This window comes from Microcaecilia unicolor, chromosome 13, assembly GCF_901765095.1.
Source record: "Microcaecilia unicolor chromosome 13, aMicUni1.1, whole genome shotgun sequence".
Taxonomy (NCBI): domain Eukaryota; kingdom Metazoa; phylum Chordata; class Amphibia; order Gymnophiona; family Siphonopidae; genus Microcaecilia; species Microcaecilia unicolor.
The window spans coordinates 34,067,771-34,085,822 of NC_044043.1; the positions used below are offsets into that span (position 1 = coordinate 34,067,771).

Genomic DNA, 18,052 nt, shown 5'->3' on the forward strand with positions numbered 1-18,052 from the left:
TTTAGGCAAGCCTAAGAGGTGGTATAAATGCCCACAGAGAAATCTGTATTTCTTTTGGAAAATAGGAAATGGCACACCTACTTTTCAAACCGACTCAAAACTCATCTGTTTGTTGAGTCTTTAGGTTCTTCTACTCCTTGACCATATCCACCACCCCCCTCTTGTTTCTTCCCCTAATTACTTCATTTTTATTGTTATCTGCATATTCACCTTTATGTACTCCTTTCGGTATATCAAGCATTGGAAATAAATAACACAAATAAATAAATAAATAAAATGCCCCCCTTCAAATCTGTGCATGCCACAAGAATACATACATAAGTAGTAGGTTTTCTAAAATCTCTACCTACAAGAGCATGGCCATTTACATGTATAAATCAGCTTTTCATGAATGTAAATGTTGCCTATTCCTTCTAAAATGCTCTCATTAGTCTCCTCTTGCTCATCAAAGGACATCACAAGATGTAACACCCACCAATGAACCTTCTCTGGAGTAGCCCCCACACTCTTGAATGTACTCACAAAATGGATTTGGTCAGTGCAAGAGACTCTCTCTACTTCCGGAAGCAGGTGAAAGCTTGGCTCTTCTCCCAAGCCAAGGAGAGTGCTTTCTACTGGAAGGCACCTGTACTATGGAATCAACTCCCATTGGAGTTAAGGCAGGAAAAAAATCCTTCACACAATTCAAGGGGAGATTAACAGGAGTCCTTTGTGTTTATCCCACGCATGTTTGAATTCCATTACCGTTTTCATCTCCACCACCTCCCACGGGAGGGCATTCCTCATGTACACCACCCTCTCCGTGAAAAAATACTTCCTGATATTAGTCCTGAATCTGCCCCCCTTCAACCTCAATTCACGTCATCTAGTTCTACCACCTTCCCGTCTCCGAAAAAGGTTCATTTGCGGATTAATACCTTTCAAATATTTGAACGTCTGTATCAGGTCACCTCTGTTTCTCCTTTCCTCCAAGGTATACATGTTCAGGTCAGCAAGTTTCTCCTCGTACGGTTTGCAACACAAATCCCATACCATTTTTGTACCTTTTCTTTGCAACGCTTCCAGTCTTTTTACATCTTTAGCAAGATACGGCCTCCAAAACTGAACACAATGCTCCAAGTGGGGCCTCACCAACGACTTGTAGAGGGGCATCAACACCTCCTTTCTTCTGATGGTTACACCCCTCTCTATGCAGCCTAGCATCCTTCTGGCCACGGCCATCGCCTTGTCGCATTGTTCCTTCACCTTTAGATCCTCAGACACCAACACCCCAAGGTCTCTCTCCTGAGTCGAGCTTACTAATCTCTCCCCTCCTATTCGGTATCTCTCTTTTGGGTTTCTACACCCCGAGTGCATCATTCTGCACTTATTCGCATTAAATTTTAACTACCAGACCCTCGACCATTCTTTCAAGGTTTGGAGATCCCTTCTTATCATTTCTACTCCCTCCAGAGTATCCACTCTATTGGCTATAAATGAATGGCTCCTTTATTCTATTTCACCCCCTTTTTATTCTATCCTATTAACAAAAAAAAAACCTGTGTTAAAGGTGCATTCTTTAGAATAGTGTGTTGAATCTACATTGCCAGAGACTTAATTCAATCAATTGGTCACGTCCCCTTTCAAAATATATGCTATGGGAGTTAGGCACACTGTCTTATAGAATAGTGTGCAGCCAGATACGTGCGCAAATCCTAATTGGTACCAATTGTCAATAATTGATTGTTGGCACCCACTTGTCATTAATTGGCTCATTAAACAATAAGTTGTGCACGCATCTCAAGATCATGCCCATATTTTGGCGCATAAATTTTGATGACCTTTATAGAATCCAAGGTTAATGTGCAGTTAATGCATGGAAACAGGCTACCACCTGCGTGTTTCCACGCGTTACACCACACACTATCAATTCTTCAGAGTTTTTCTGTCAGGGGTATGGAATTGGTAGAGAGTGGGCAAAGAAGCATTACACTGATTTTAACACCAGACCACGTACCTTCTCCTAAATAGGCGCTGTGATGCGCTAATCAGAATACTAATGCACAACCTGCAATTTTAAAAAAGTGGCAATGTGCCTTCTTGATGCAGTACTAGTTTTGGGCTTGCCAGAAGTTAAAATTCTGCATTTGTTTCTTTATTTTTATTACATTTTGAAAATATTTACAAAGAAAATTCGCATTTACAATAAAGGAAAACAAACCACCAATACAGGAAAAAAATTCTGCATTTTAGCACATTATGGGGTCCATTTACCAAGCCGCTCTAAAAAGTGGCCAGCACTGGTGCCAGCGTGTGTGTTTTCTGCACACTGCGACCACTTTTAGCATGACAATAAAATGGCCACCTTGCCATATGTTTTTCTAATGGCCACGTGCTAATTTCTCCATTAGTGTTTGACTATTACTGAGGAAGCCCTTACTGCCACCTATTTAGGAGGAGGTAAGGGCTCTCGCACTACTCCCAAGCTAATTGGGTAGCGCATGATACTGTGCCTATGCTACCCGATTAGCGCAGGCACCTCTACTCTCCGCCCATGGGCATGCCTCCTGCGCTGGAAAATAAAAAAATGTTTTCCAGCATGCTATTAGCGTGTGCTAAGCAGTAAACTACCTTGGGACATAAGTACATAAGTATTGCCATACTGAGAAAGACCAAAGGTCCATCAAGCCCAGCATCCTGTTTCCAACAGTGGCCAATCCAGGTCACAAATACCCGGCAAGATCCCAAAAAAGTACAAAACCTTTTATACTGCTTATCCCAGAAATAGTGGATTTTCCCCAAGTCCATTTAATAATGGTCTATGGACTTCTACTTTAGGAAGCCATCCAAACCTTTTTTAAACTCCGCTAAGCTAACCGCCTTTACCACATTCTCTGGCAACAAATTCCAGAGTTTAATTACACGTTGAGTGAAGAAAACGTTTCTCCGATTCGTTTTAAATTTACAACATTGTAGGTTCAATGCATGCCCCCTAGCCCTAGTATTTCTGGAAAGTGTAAACAGACGCTTCACATCATACATAGTAACATAGTAGATGACAGCAGAAAAAAGACCTGCAAGGTCCATCCAGTCTGCCCAACAAGACAACTCATGTGTGCTACTTTTTGTGTATACCCTACTTTGATTTGTACCTGTGCTCTTCAGGCCACAGACCATATAAGTCTGCCCAGCACTATCCCCGCCTCCCAACCACCAGCACAACCACCGGCTCTGGCACAGACTGTATAAGTCTGCCCAGCACTATCCCTGCCTCCCACCACCGGCTCTGGCAGAGACCATATAAGTCTGCCCAGCACTATCCCCGCCTCCCAACTACCAGTCCCGCCTCCCACCACCGGCTCTGGCACAGACCGTATAAGTCTACCCAGCACTATCCCTGCCTCCCAACCTCCAGTCCCGCCTCCCACCACCGGCTCTGGCACAGACCGTATAAGTCTGCCCAGCACTATCCCTGCCTCCCACCACTGGCTCTGGCACAGACCGTATAAGTCTGCCCCCTAGTCCTACGATTTCTGGAAAGCGTAAACAGACGCTTCACATCATGTCCTGCGGTAGTGCAATTTTAGCACGCATTAGGCCTACTGCGCCTTAGTAAAAGGGCCCCTTAGCTCAAAACTTAACCTATTTAGGTAAAAGGGCCTCCTAGGATTATTTTCCCTTTGTGAATGCATGGTATTGTCTTTGACATTTCCCATGTCGTTGCAAATGAATGCATATTCCTACAGATTTGTTGTGCTAGCCCTAAGTTTCGCAGGTTATGCTTGAAAATTCATTTAAGTATACTTGGGTATAATGTAGCTGGTTGGACTATATTATTTCAAAGACCCTGTGGTTCAATCCTGGAGCTGCGTATCAGGTCAGAGCAGTAATGCTGGTCTTTAGAACCGAGGAGGGAAATGAAATTTGCTTTATAGCATTTCTAGTTCATCAGAATGGGATTGAAATCAAGAACAGAAGCTTGCTGAGCACATTATGCCTTAACACATAAACATCTGTGACTGATCAAAAACAGAAATGATAATAGTAATAATTTGACTTTATGCGGCATTTTCATTTTCCACTAGCAAATGAGCCACTAGATATAGATAAAAATAAAATAAAATAAAGACTGCCACCAGCAGAAATGGTACATCAGTTCTAATCTGCTTCAGGTACATGAGTTAGTTGAATACTTTTATTGGGTCTTAAAGTCTATGATGCTAGCTCACTGACTCTCTGACTTCCTGGAATTGCTGGAAGCTGTTGATAAATTAAAAATACGAAAGGCTGCAGCTATTCAGAATTCCGGGGGCACAGATCATAGCAGAAATGAAATGATTTGGATACAGTAAAATAAAATGCAGTCGTGTTCTTCTAGTGCCTGGGCTGCTACTCAGATTTTAAGAGCCTGTTTGCACCACCCGAGTTAAAGACATTCAACCTCTTTCCACCCAAATATATGTATGTACATCACCACTATACTGGAAAATACACATGCACATAATCCTATGCTCTCAAATCACATGGGAGACAAGTGTATAAATTGGTGTCTTATTTTAGGTACCAAAAAGGAGTGTGCTTAGCATCAATTTTTAGAATAGTGACACTAAACCACTTTGGAGCACCGAGAATTCGGCGCACCAAGAATCATGTCAATGGCCACTTTAAGCTGGTGTGCCTAAGTTCACCAATCAACACACGCAATGGATAGGATTTTATAACTTGTTATGTATTACTTCGAGACACATTTGTGCTCTATCCATGATAACGTCCCCTTGCAGCCATGTGTTATGTGAATTAGGTACTCTCAGGTTGATATTCAATGCGATTTAAGCAGGCAGGAGCAGGGCCGCTGAGAGGGGAGGCAAAATTCCCCGCGCCTGGGCCAACAAGGAGGGCTCGGCACTGGAGTCTCTCGCCCTCTCCTGCTCCCAGGCCGCTGATGCCGCAGTCCCGTCTCCACCAGCACAGCGCCTTCTCTGTGAAAGCGGCAGATCGCCTCGGGTGGGCCTCCCTCACTGTGTCCCGCCCTCCTCTGATGTACCTTCCTATTTCCAGGAGGGCGGGACACAGTGAGGGAAGGCCCGCCCGAGGCGATCTGCCGCTTTTGCACAGAAGGCACTGCGTCTGCTGCTTTAGAGATTTTTTTTTAATTAAATGAAGGGGGTCGAACGCAGGCAGAAGGGAGCAGAGGGTAGGTGGGTGGAGACTGGGAACCTCGGCGCCGGTGGCCTGGGAGCAGGAGAGGGAGGTGACAGAAGTAGCGATTGAGGGGTGAGGGGCGATCCTTGGGGGGGGGCAGGGTGGCGGTGTTCCTAGGGGCAGGGCGGCAGAGATCCTGGAGGGGCCGCAGCCTAGCCCCGGGCCCAGCTCAGTCTCTCGGTGGACCTGGATAGGAGAGGCCCACTTAAATTGCCCGGGGCCACCAAACCCTCGATATTCAACAGCACTAAACTGGGCAATGCCACTGAATATTGACTATGAACACCCATATTAAAAGTGGGCAGGTCAGGGGCAACAGGCGATTTAAAGATTTGAAAATTGGGTAAAAGAGACCAACTACATCCTGACTCACCTGACAGGGTTGATCCGATGCTGTTGTTTGTCAACGGCATGCAGGGACTTTTAGTCTTGCTTTTCTCAGGGAATGTCCTTGTGGGAAGTTATACATAGGAAAAATCATTAGAAATTTTCTCAGGGAATGAAAGTGGAAATCAAGTCCCTGCATGCAATGGGGTAAACCCAGAACTAAATTAATCCTGTCACGTGATCTGGATCCAGCTGGCAATACAATTTACAGATGGTAAGGGAGAAACCAACATTATATTTTGCTAAGGTTTTTTGTAACAACTCCATTTTTCCAGCAGGTACAAGGAAGCTGGTCTCTGCTTTAGTCTCTCCAGATCAACACACAGAAATGACACATGACACTTAAATATCACTGCCTGCAAGAGACACCATTTAGTAGATAACATAGAAAGAGTTAATGGTGAAAGATGAGTCTGAGGCCTCTTAATCCAGCTGACTCGCTTTTGTTGACTAAATAAACAAAGCTGTTATCCTGAACCATAGGAGGATAAACTAATAATTTATCCCCCTTTTTCTTGAATCAACTAGTGTGAAAGCTACAGTATGCTAGTCCACTTAGATCATGGTTGTCCAACCTCGGTCCTCGAAGGCCGCAATCCAGTCAGGTTTTCAGGATTTCTTCAATGCCATCCCAATATTGCACTTACCTACATTCATACTAGGTAAGTGCAATATTGGGATGGAATATTGGTTGTAATGAAGTATATATATAAATAGAATTGAAGAATAACTGTGTATATACGTATATTAATAATATTAGGTACAGTTATTAAGTATTGAGTTAACCCAGCATAAATATTTTGTGTATTCAATGTATATGCTTGAGATCCATGTGCATGCTCTGTCTCTGTTGTATGCAAATAGATCTCATGTATATTTATTGGGGAAATCCTGAAAACCTGACCTGGTGAGGGCTGAGGTTGGACACCCCTGATCTAGATGCTTAAAATAAAAGTCAACAAACCAGCAACAGGCAGTAGCTTTTTACTGGAGTAAGCTACTACATTTGTGACTAGTATTTGAAACTAAATAGCCATCATCAGGTCCATACAAAATGAGTTAAATATGACGTTCAGATATACAAAAAAAAAAAGGCACCAATGTCTCAATTCTTCATATCCAAATGGTCTAATATGACGACCAGTGGCAAAGCCAGAAGACAATTTTTGGGCTGGATAATTGGGAGGCTGGGTGGGCACGCATTTCTTCTCCTTGTCCCCTGCTTTCCGTCTCCTCTATTCCCAAATTAAAAAATAAATACCTTAGCTGGCAGGGATCCCAAAGCTCCACCAACTCAGAAGTCTGCTGACCCCATTCAAAAATTTTAGTTGTCTGTGGAAGCACACTGACCTGCTGATGTTGGCACCCCGTGCATGCATGCTCAGTTATCATGCATGAACTGAGCATATTTGAGAAATGAGCATGCCTGAGGTGCCAGCATTGGCAGCTCAGAGTGCTGCTATTGACAGCTGCATTTTTGCAAGAGGGTTGGCAGGCTGGTAAGTCTTCAGATGATCTCTGCCATCGAAACAAATGGCTTGCCACTGCTGACTGGGCCCGAGATTTATTATTTATTTATAGCATTTATACCCCACATGTTCCCATCTGCTGGTAGTTTCAAAGTGGCTTACAGTGGAATTACTTGAAAACAGGTTACATATTAGAGGCAGTGTGGTTTGATCAACAAAGTTCAGTCAGGGTGGTCCACAAAAGATTAGTTCAGTGTGTCGATAAGGAGTAGTGGTCTGTTTGCTGTTAAGCTAAGTGTTATCCTCTAGGAGGAGTGTTTTGAAGAGATGTGCTTTCAGGTGTTTTCTGAATTGTAGGTAGTTTATAGATTTTAGGTTTTTCAGTAATGAGTTACAGATTTTGGTGCAAACGTTAGAGAAGCTTGTTGTGTATGTGGTTTTGTATTGCAGGCCTTGGCATTTGGGGATGTGAAGGGTTAGGTAGGATCTTGCGCTCTTGGTTGTGTTGCGTAGTGGTAGAGTAATTATGTCAAACATGTAGGCTGGGGTAAGGCCAAAGATTATTTTGTAGGCCAAGGTAGAGATCTTGAATGATATGCACGATTTAATGGGTAGCCAATGTAGGTTTTGGAGTAGGGGTTTTGTGCTTTCGAATCAATTTTTAACATATATAAGTCTTGCTGCTGTATTTTGTGCAGTTTGTAACTTCTTTAAGGTCTGTTCCTTGCATCCTACGTAGATTACGTTGCAGTAGTCTGCCATGTGCAAGGACCATGGTTTGGACGAGGGAGCGAAAGACTTCTCATGGAAAATAGTTCTTTATGTGTTGGAGTTTCCACATTGTCTAAAGCATTTTCTTTGTTGTTTTGTGACCTGATTGTCAAAGGATAGTGCATGATCTATGGTGATTCCTAGAATCTTCAGGTCATCTGCTATGGGGATAAGTTGTTCCCCTAGCATTGATGGATGTAAAGTGGTCGGTATTGTATGGTGATGCAAGTATCAGGCAGTGAGCTTTTTCCTTATTTAGTTTCAGTTTGAAAGTTGCTACCCAGAGTTCCATGAGAGTGGAGAGAGTGGTGAGCCCTGGGGTACTCCACATTCCACTTTCCAGGGTTTGGGGATCGTGGAGTTTAGTTTCACTTGATAGGATCGGGTGGTCAGGAATCCGCTGAACCATTCAAGTACTTTCCTTCCTATTTTTATTTTGTCAAGTACTCTTTGTAGGATGGTGTGATCGACCATGTCGAATGCACTGGATATGACAAACTGTAGTAAAAGTACATTATTCCCAGTTGTGATTTCATGGTTGAATATTGAAAGAAAGTGTGATTAGTACCGTTTCTGTGCTGTGGTAGGTCCTGAAGCCTGATTGGGATTCATGTAGAATAGAAAACTTGTTGAGATATTTGGTTAGCTGCTTGGCTACGATGCCTTCCATTATTTTAGTCATTAGAGGTAGAGAAGCTACTGATCTGTAGTTTGCAATGTCATTGATATTTTTCCTGGTGTCCTTTGGGATTGGAATAAGGAGTATGTTGTCCTTTTCTTTTGTGAACTGGCCTTCTCTGAACATGAAGGTTAGATAGGAGGTTAATTGTTCAATGAAACGATTTGGGGGAACATTCATAATACAGTTGGGGCAGATGTTGAGTGTGCAGTGTGCGCTCAAGATGAAAGTGGATGGGCCTAGTCCCTCCCAGACTCAGCTGCAGCTACACCCCTGAGAGGTCAGGTGGCAATATGGGATATGCAACAGAAAACCAGAGGGTTGGAATCTGAGCAGACAGCATGAGCCAACTGCGCTTTATTTGCCATCATTATATTTTTTAATTATGTTCATCAATGCCTTTACTAAGACCCTTTGCGATTATCTAGAAGAGTTTGGTCATTTTCTGGGTGATATTAGCCCACAGCAGTCAGCAGTTTTATAGGTGATGACAGCCATGGGCTGAATTAGATGTGGACCATGTCTGGGCACCAGCATTGAATATCCAGGTCATCCGTGGATCCGGCCGATATTCAGTGCCGGTACCTGCAAACCTAACCGGGCAAAGATAAAACTGCTTTTTATTTATTACTTGTAACAAATAGAAATAAAATAAAACAAAGAAAAGAAAATAAGATTACATTTTTTATTGAAATAACTTCGTACATTTTTTATTAGCTTTCAAACATAACCCCCTTCTTCAGATCAGAATTTTTTTACTTGAATTTGTGCAGTCCTATCTGCACAGTTAGGTCTGTGGGCTCCAGCACTGAAGATAACCAATGCTTGCATATCTGCTGGCTCTCCCTCCTCTTGCCTCTGGACCACCCCAGCACAAGTGCCATGGCGGCAAGGGGGGATTTTAAGCCACACTCGCCTTGTTAAGTGTCACTGAATATCCCTTCCCGGCCCGCTGATCAGGGTTTACGTGGACAGGAGCATGTCCTGCACACTTAAACCCCTTTGATTCCGCTTTGTTAGGTTCCTCAACAGCTCTGAAGTTTCTTTTAGTATTCTGGTCCTAAAGCTACAACTAGAATGGTTTGGTCTGAAAATTTGTTCTCCCTTCCCTCAGGGTTTGATGGAGGCATCTGGTATGGTGCATTCACTAAAGGAAATAGGATATTTCTTCATCAAAAACCACATGAAAAGGGGGACTTTAAAGATGATCCACATAGCTCCCTCGCTACAGGCAAATTCCATTAAATAGTATCAGTACTGAAATACTGTTCCACCTAGTTAGAGTGTCTTTTTACGAAAAAGCCTTTAATCTAATGTTGCCCTCAGCTAGGTAACTTGACATGCTCAAGGTCACTTGGTGAATAGCAGAAAGGAGAATGAAACCAAGGTCTCCAGGTCCTTTGCAGCTACATGTCATTGAAATAATGAGCACACACAGTAATAATTCTCCACTTTCTCTCTTGCAGATATGTTAAGAAAGAAGCATTGTTTATTTTCTATTTTTTTAATGATTTGCAAATTTGTGCATATCTTCAATTAATGCCTAATCTATTAATACAATTTGCTGGTGGACTGGGTTACAGTCAGCCCTCCAACCATAAACATATATATGCCAACAGACATCAGATCTTCACATTCCCTGAATATTTAAAACAACAGCATTACAGTACAAGGAAAGAAAGTACACCTCCACTCTGCTTACAGATCCAGTGCAAATGAATATGGCTATTTATTAAAACTTTCTAATCTAGGGTGTCTCAGTTCCTGGAACTTCAAATACATTAGCCAAAGGATAAAGGTCAAACTAATACTCAATAACCTGAATTCTGCATGCTGTATTGTTTTAATAAGGCTTCGACTATGCCATATTGGCAGCTTAGATTCAAATTTTGAAATTTTATGGCCCAGTACTGAAACATAGTGATCAAAGGTATTTTACAACACTGGCCATGTCACTTAAATATATTCCAAATATTTAGCAGCACTGTCCAGATTGCAAACAGTGATGAATATCCGGATAGATGATGAGCAGCCTTGGTATCTGGATTGTGGCTGTATTGGACCCGACATTCAGCTCATGGCAGTAAGCGGCTGGTAAGCCACTTTCAGCAAGGGGCTTGGCTAAACTAACCCTGGATATTCAATGCTGGGATATGTGTGGTTCCTGACGTTGAATATCCAGGTATGTTCGCTGACCCGGAAGTTAATTGAGCACTGGTCGATATTCAGACCAGAGCCTGGTGAACATGCATTTATTCAGCCACTTCGGGGATAATTCAAACATTAGGTGCTACTTCCATGCTGAATTTTCAACATGAAAAAAGGGGTTCTAGCTGATGCAAGGTGAGGCAAAAACGGCAGTTCTGCATGAAAACACACAAGCGCCCATTTACAGAATACAGCATAAGTGTTCTGTGCAGATCTGCAAAGGGGCATGGCCATGGGTGTTCCCTTAAAATGCATGCAGTGTTATAGAATTCAGGGGATCTGCTCCCAACTTGCATGCCCGGATTTACACCTCATTTCTTTTGGTGCAAATCCTTGCATCCAAAGTTGAGATGGAATCCTGGCACTGCTCTATAAAGGGTGCCAATCCCAGAACACCCGTTATAGAACACTGTTCAGTGCCGAATTCTCAGCGACATTTATAGAATTTTCCCCCTAGCGACTAAAAATTGCCACGAACTGGCTAACTTGATGTGCCACCCTAACTTCACCCCCGGCCCACCCCTAATCTAGCCAGTTAGGCGATGGCCAGTTAGCGGACATGTTCACCTGCACTAACTGGTTAAGTACTACTGAATACTGAGTGTAGAGAGCTGCATGGGCACAGGGTTAGCGGGGATCCCCTCTGGGTCCGTGGGGATCCCTGCAGAGATGGACGCAGATCCTGCGGAGTTCCCACGGAAGTGTAGTGCCAGGCCAGCCTACCTATCCTTTCCTTGTTTTTCTAAACTACCTTAGCAATTATAATAGCACTAAAAAAATGAATGGATATGGTTGATAGCATTGAAATCCCCATAAGCACTGAGAGGGGAAGTTATGTTTGAATATATTTATTAATTTCAAATATTTATAACAATCATATTTGAAAACAAGAAAAGGTACCTTCATCAATACATTTTAGTAGCAATAATAAAGAAACATATACTTGATTGAGTACACTCAAGTCCACAATTGCGGATCCAAGATTAACAATTGGAGAGTTAAAACAAGTAAATTAACAAGAAGATTAAACCGGTCTAATATCTGTGTCTATTATCCATTTAGAGCTAACCTCTAAGGAGTTCAGGCTGTAATAAATTCAGAAAGTTGAACTGATTCAAAAAACACATATTTAACCGTTTGATGGTATACAATACACTTACAGGGATATCGTAAGAAAAAAAGTTGCCCCCAACTGGAGCACCCCTGGTTTTAGCAAGAGAAATTGTCTACGTTTTTTGGGGGTATCTTTAGATACGCCAGGAAATATACGGACTTTGAGTCCCAGGAATTCTTTTTCTCTCCTTTGGAAAAAGTTTTCATCATTAACACTTTATCCATAGATAATGCCAAAGTTATTAATAAAGTTGCTGATGTTGTCAAATCTACAGGGGAAGTTATTAACATGGTCTACTGTTAAGTTGGGTTATTTTATTTATTATGACATTTCTACCCCACATTTTCCCAAGAAAGCTCAGGTTGAATGCAGCTTGCATAACAAATTAAGAAGCATTACAACACAATTGATATTAATACAACTATTTAAAAAATTGTGTTCATATTAGTTGAACACAGATCTAAAGAAGTGGGCTTTAAGTAAACTAAACAACATATAATTGACTGAGTGTCCCAGCGGGACCAGAGCTGAGAGAGAGAGAAGGGAAGACTGCACTAAGCGCTGAGCCTGCGCGCTTTTCACCGCTGCTGCCGCCGTAACCCCGACGAGGTAAGATGATGATTTTTAAAATTCGGAGGGAGGGGGCCTGGAAGTCAAAGGAAGGGAGGGAGGAGGGACGAAGGGAACTTCTGGTGGGTGAAATATTGGATGTGCTCGAGCATCCACAGCACCCACGGAGTCGGCACCTATGGAAAGGAGTATTTCAATACTCCTGATTATTGTGTCTTGTTGTTTTTACTTTTCATGAAAATGGAAGATAGGATTAGAGGTAAAAGATGGTTTACGGTCTCATAAAATAGAACAGTGACCTCTGCTTATGCAGGAAGACTGGTGTAATGATGCAACACCATCAAAAGAAGATGCTGTGGCAAGCTGCAATTACATGTTGGATTTAGATGTGGATTATTGATATTGTAACAGTATACTTGAGGTTGGAAACTGACTTTCCTTCCCCAGCTTCATTTATTTATTCTATTTAAATTTTACACTTTAAATCTGTTTTAATTTCACCCAGTAAACAAAGTGTTGACATCTTTCTCCAGACTCCCATTCTACCCCCATGCCTGCCTCAAGGCTTTCATATTTCTCTGGCACTCAAGAGCCTGTTAATTCAGCTTCAAAATATACTCTATACCCCCAATATTCAAAAACATATAACTGGCCAGGATCAGCACCTGGTTGGTTAAATGCTCCGTAATCAGCTATTTGCAAATTTTCAGCGGGACATGGCCAGCCATGACCCACTGAAAATTCGTGGTTAGCGGATAGGTGGTTATATCACATGATATAACTGGCTATCCTCCGATTTTCAGCATGAAGTTGGTGGTCATATTTGGTTGTATCAATACCTATAATATCTTTGGCTGGTTCAAACTTAACCAGCCAGCACTAAGTATCAGCTTGACCAGTTTATTTATTTATTTTTATTTATTGCATTTGTATCCCACATTTTCCCACCTATTTGCAGGCTCAATGTGGCTTACAAAAAACCTGTTATGGCATCGCCATTCCAGGAGACAATACAGTTGGTGTTACAACAAGATCATGGATGATGATAAAACGATCAAAACAAAGTTATAGAACATGATCATCAGAAAAGGGTGAGGTGGTGTGGTGTGAAGTGAAGTGGTGTAGTGTAATAGTTAAGCTATGAATTATTATTGTAGGCTTTGTTGAAGAGATGAGTTTTTAGAGATTTGCGAAAGTTGGTTATTTCATTAATCATTTTCAAGTCAGTTGGCAGTGCATTCCATATCTGCGTAATAAGTTTGAACAAGCCAAAAATAAACTGGATATTCAATGCCAGTCACTGGAAAAGGCCTGGCATTGACATTGAACATATGGTCTTAACGCCGAACACGAGAGTTAGCCAGGCGAACTACCACAGTCTGATTATCAGGCCCTATATACCTACTGTACCTAAACGTACATTGCTTTGATAGCTTTTGGGCTTGCAGGCGGTATATAAGAAAATTATTTATTTATTTTTATTTATTTGTTACATTTGTATCCCACATTTTCCCACCTCTTTGCAGGCTCAATTTGGCTTACATATTACCGTTAACGGCGTTAGCCGATTCCGGTCTGAACAAATACATGGCATGAATGAATGGATGGATACAGTGATATTGTGGTGGAATGAAGTACATGTATGGTAGGTAGAATTGGGGGGATCTTAGAGAGGGACAGGGGAGGAAGGGTCAGGTAATGTTCATAACGATCTTTGGTTACATTATGTCGCAAGTGTCCAGGTATATTATGTTGGGTTGGTGGGGTATGTTCTTCTGAACAGGTCTCTCTTTAGTGCTTTCCGGAAGTTTAGATGTTCGAGCGTAGTTTTTACTGCTTTTGGCAGTACGTTCCATAGTTGTGCGCTTAAGTAGGAGAAGCTGGATGCATAGGTGGATTTGTATTTGAGACCTTTATTGTTTGGGTAGTGGAGGTTTAGTTATGATTGTGTAGATTTTGTGGTGTTTCTGGTTGGCAGGTCGATGAGGTCTGTCATGTATCCCGGTGCTTCGCCGTAAATTATTTTATGAACAATCGTGCAGATTTTCAAAGTGATTCGTTGATTGGTAGGCAATGCAGTTTTTCTCGGAGTGGTTTGGCGCTGTCAAAGCGCGTTTTTCCAAATATTAGTATAAGTATATTAGTATAAGTATTACAAGAAGGCAGCTTTTTCTACAGAAAAAGAAGCTTACATGCACGTGAAGAACAAAGGAATGAAGAACATATTGACTGGGTAATGGATACCTGGAACAACCCTCAGCGGTAACCAAAACAGTGACAGAATTTGAGTACAGATGAAACCAAGAAACCGAGGAAGTGGAGGGAGATGACAGCCATTTAGAAAGGTTCTGCAGTGACACAGTAAATAGGGGCAAATGAGCAAATGGATTAAGAGGTCTTTAACCACTGAGAGTTACTAAATTAGTCTGTTGGAGAAGTGAGAATCATTGTAAGTGGCATTAATTAACCTCTTAACAGTGCTGACCTTAGAAACAAACAGAAAACAGAATAATTACATTTTGTACTGCCGTGGTCCATCTTTGAATGATTAAAGGAGGTTACTGCTGAAGTAAAAATGTTTTTTATGAGATCTTTACTTTTCCACAATTAAATCCTGGCCATTTAAAACATTTTAAATGGCTAATGGGATGATAATTACGTAAAACTCTGATGAAGTGGAGTTTTATGGCTTAAATTTACAGATTTCTTTTAAAGCTTTAGCTCCCAGTGTCTGCATAGAGATAATCTGGTCTATGTTTGGTGCAGTAAGGGGTCCTTTTACTAAACTGAGGTAAAAAGTGGACTTAGGGCCAGATGCACTAAACAATCGTTAGAGCCCTTCCCTTACCGATTCCCTTAGCGAATTGGTAAGGAACGGGCATGCATCAAGGAATAGGAATGCAAATGAGCTGCTCGTTGTAGCTCACTTGCATTCTCTATACCATCGGTAAACATTCGGCCAGTCGAGCATGCGCACAGCAGCCAAGCGTTATGCTGGCTGCTCTGCACATGCCAAATACGCCTCCCTGTGCCTCCCGAAAGGAAGACACCGCGCCACTCACCTCCTCCATGGCATGCTGCAAGAAGGCTCCGATCCTAAGGAGAGTGCAGTTGAGGACGCCCATTGAAAAAGACATCCTTTTTAGCCATCATCCCCCCCCCCCCCCCCCCCGCAATAATAAAAATGTCCTTTTTGGACGTGCTTCACTCAGCTGAGAGACCTGGAAGTCTCTGAGCCAACCACTGACGAGCACTTGGACTTTTGTTTTCCCTGATTTTTTTTTTTTATAGAAGCTTTTCAATCCCACGCTGCCCCAATGAGAGGTACACACCTCTCATTAGATTTTCCAGCGTTAAGGCAATCGGGAAAAGGTTAGTGCATCTCATTACAACAGGGTTTCTACACAATTTGCTCATCTGCATTCCGTGTTCGTTAGCTGCTACCGTCGTCAGAAAATGGCCTTTAGTGCATGCCAGGGTTTACTACTTGCTCGTTAATTGCTCGTTAAGTTTAGTGCATCTGGCCCTTAGTGTGCCCTTATGTGAGTTTCTTCCATGCTTTAATGCCATTTTTACCACAGCTATAAAAATGGCCTTTTTGTATTTCTTCTATTAATGCCATGTACAAATGTTGCCACTAGCACATAGCCATTAAAAAAATTAGTGCATGTACACTTACAACTAAACGTAATCAACAGACATGAAAGGCTGAACAAAAATATTCATTTTAAACATTACTAATATATTAAGAATAAAAAGAGCTATTCCATTTAGCATAGATCTTAACATCAGTGTTCAGCAGAGATGGGTCTTTAAGAGGCAGGCTTCAATAAATCCATTTCCTTCATACACAAGACTGTGATTGAACCCTGGCAGGCAGCAGGAGGGAAAACTCCAGCACAGATGACCTGATCATATAAGCATTATCTTCAAAGACTCCCAAATCTGTCCCCCCAAACTGTAAAACTCAGCTCTTAGAGCTGGGGTGGGCAACCTTGGCCCTCAAGGGCCGCAACCTAGTCGGGTTTTGGGGATTTTGAATATGCGTGAGAGCTATATGCATACACTGCATCTATTGTATGCAAATAGATATCATGCATATTCATTGGGGAAATCCAGAAAACCTCACTGGGTTTCCCAACCCTACCTTAGAGTGTTCAGATCAGAGGCTTTCAAACTCTTTAGCTCTGTAATCTCCTGGACCAACTCAAGGGAACTTGCAAGGCTTGTTTTTGTTCATCTGTGATTTGAGGGAGTTCCAGCCCTTCAAAACATGCCTGTAGCTGGTCTTGTATGGGCCGCCCACCCACATACAGTCTTTTATAAAAAAACAACTCCGGACTCCTCCAATCTGCTGATTATCAGTACAGTACACTCTATTTAAGTGCACGTCGGATAAGCGCATGCTCTGTTTAACTGCATGCCGTACTTCGGTCCCGGTTTTGGAGCCATCAATTTCTATGGGGACATTTCGGTTTAGTGAACAACTGATAAGTGCAAGATTCGCTTATATGCATGGTTTAAGACCGCTTCTCTACAGGAAAGACTCTGCATAAGCACACGCATGGAATATGGAAACCGATTGGAACGTGACAAAGGAGCGATAAATTTGAAATCTCATTGGTTAACTGCCACAGGCAGAATAAGCAAAAGAAAGTTGTTAGAGTGTACATTGGAGTCGTCGTCGTCATCGCGCAACTGTAAGACTAACACTGGCTGAATGAATAGAAGTTCTTAAAAAATTAGAAAACAAAGTCAAGCATCTATTGCTAAAAAATATGGTGTTAATCCCAGTCAAATTTCACGTATCTTGAAGCAGAAAGATCAGCTTCTGGAAGACTGGCAAAACAATATAAATCCACACAGGAAACTTACAGGCGGGAAAAGCTGAGGATGTAGAAGATGCTCTTCTTTGGTGGTTTTCTCAAGTCAGAAGCAGACAGTTTCCTGTCAGTGGTCCACTGCTTATGGAGAAAGCTAATCAGCTAGCTGAAAGTCTTGGACTAACTGAATTCAAAGCCACTGTTGGATGGTTGGAAAGATAGAAGGAGAGGAACCACATAAAATTCAAAGAAACAGCATGGTGAAAAACAAGACGCTGATGACTTTGGTACTGAAAATTGGGTTGTTTCAGTTCTTCCTACCATCTTGAACAAGTTTTCACCTCGTGACATTTTCAATGCTGATGAAAATGGTCTCTACTGGTGAGTGATTCCTGATGGAACACGCATTTAAAGAAGCCGAAACTACAGGAAGAAAAACGTTCCTCCTTTGCTACAATACTGATGGGAGTGAGAAGTTGGAACCACTCGTCATTGGAAAGAGCAAACAGCTCCGTTGCTTCAAGAATGTTAAGCGACTTCCTGTGTCATACAAGGCTAATGCAAATTCATGGATGACTGTGGAAATTTGGAAGCAGTGGCTAAAGAAGTTATAGAATGCGGGCACAAAAGCGTCAGATTTTGTTGCTTTGTGATAATTGTGCTGCACACAGTGATGATGTCCTGCCACCAAGCACTACCTCTCTGATCCAACCTATGGATCAGGGTATAAATGTTACAAATAAATACATTTCAAAAAACATTATCGGACTCTTGTGCTAAGTCATCTGATGAGCGTTATGGATGACCAGACTGGTAAGGATAAACGTGCTGTTGAACTGACTCGTAATCT

The 18,052-nt window shown here is 42.1% G+C and overlaps 1 protein-coding gene across 4 annotated transcripts in view; it reads right to left on the reverse strand.

Moving 5' to 3' along the window:
• The window catches only part of AUTS2 (activator of transcription and developmental regulator AUTS2), a 1,384,488-nt gene that overhangs the window by 1,086,405 nt on the left and 280,031 nt on the right, over positions 1 to 18,052 (reverse strand). The gene's annotated exons all lie outside the window — the stretch shown is intronic.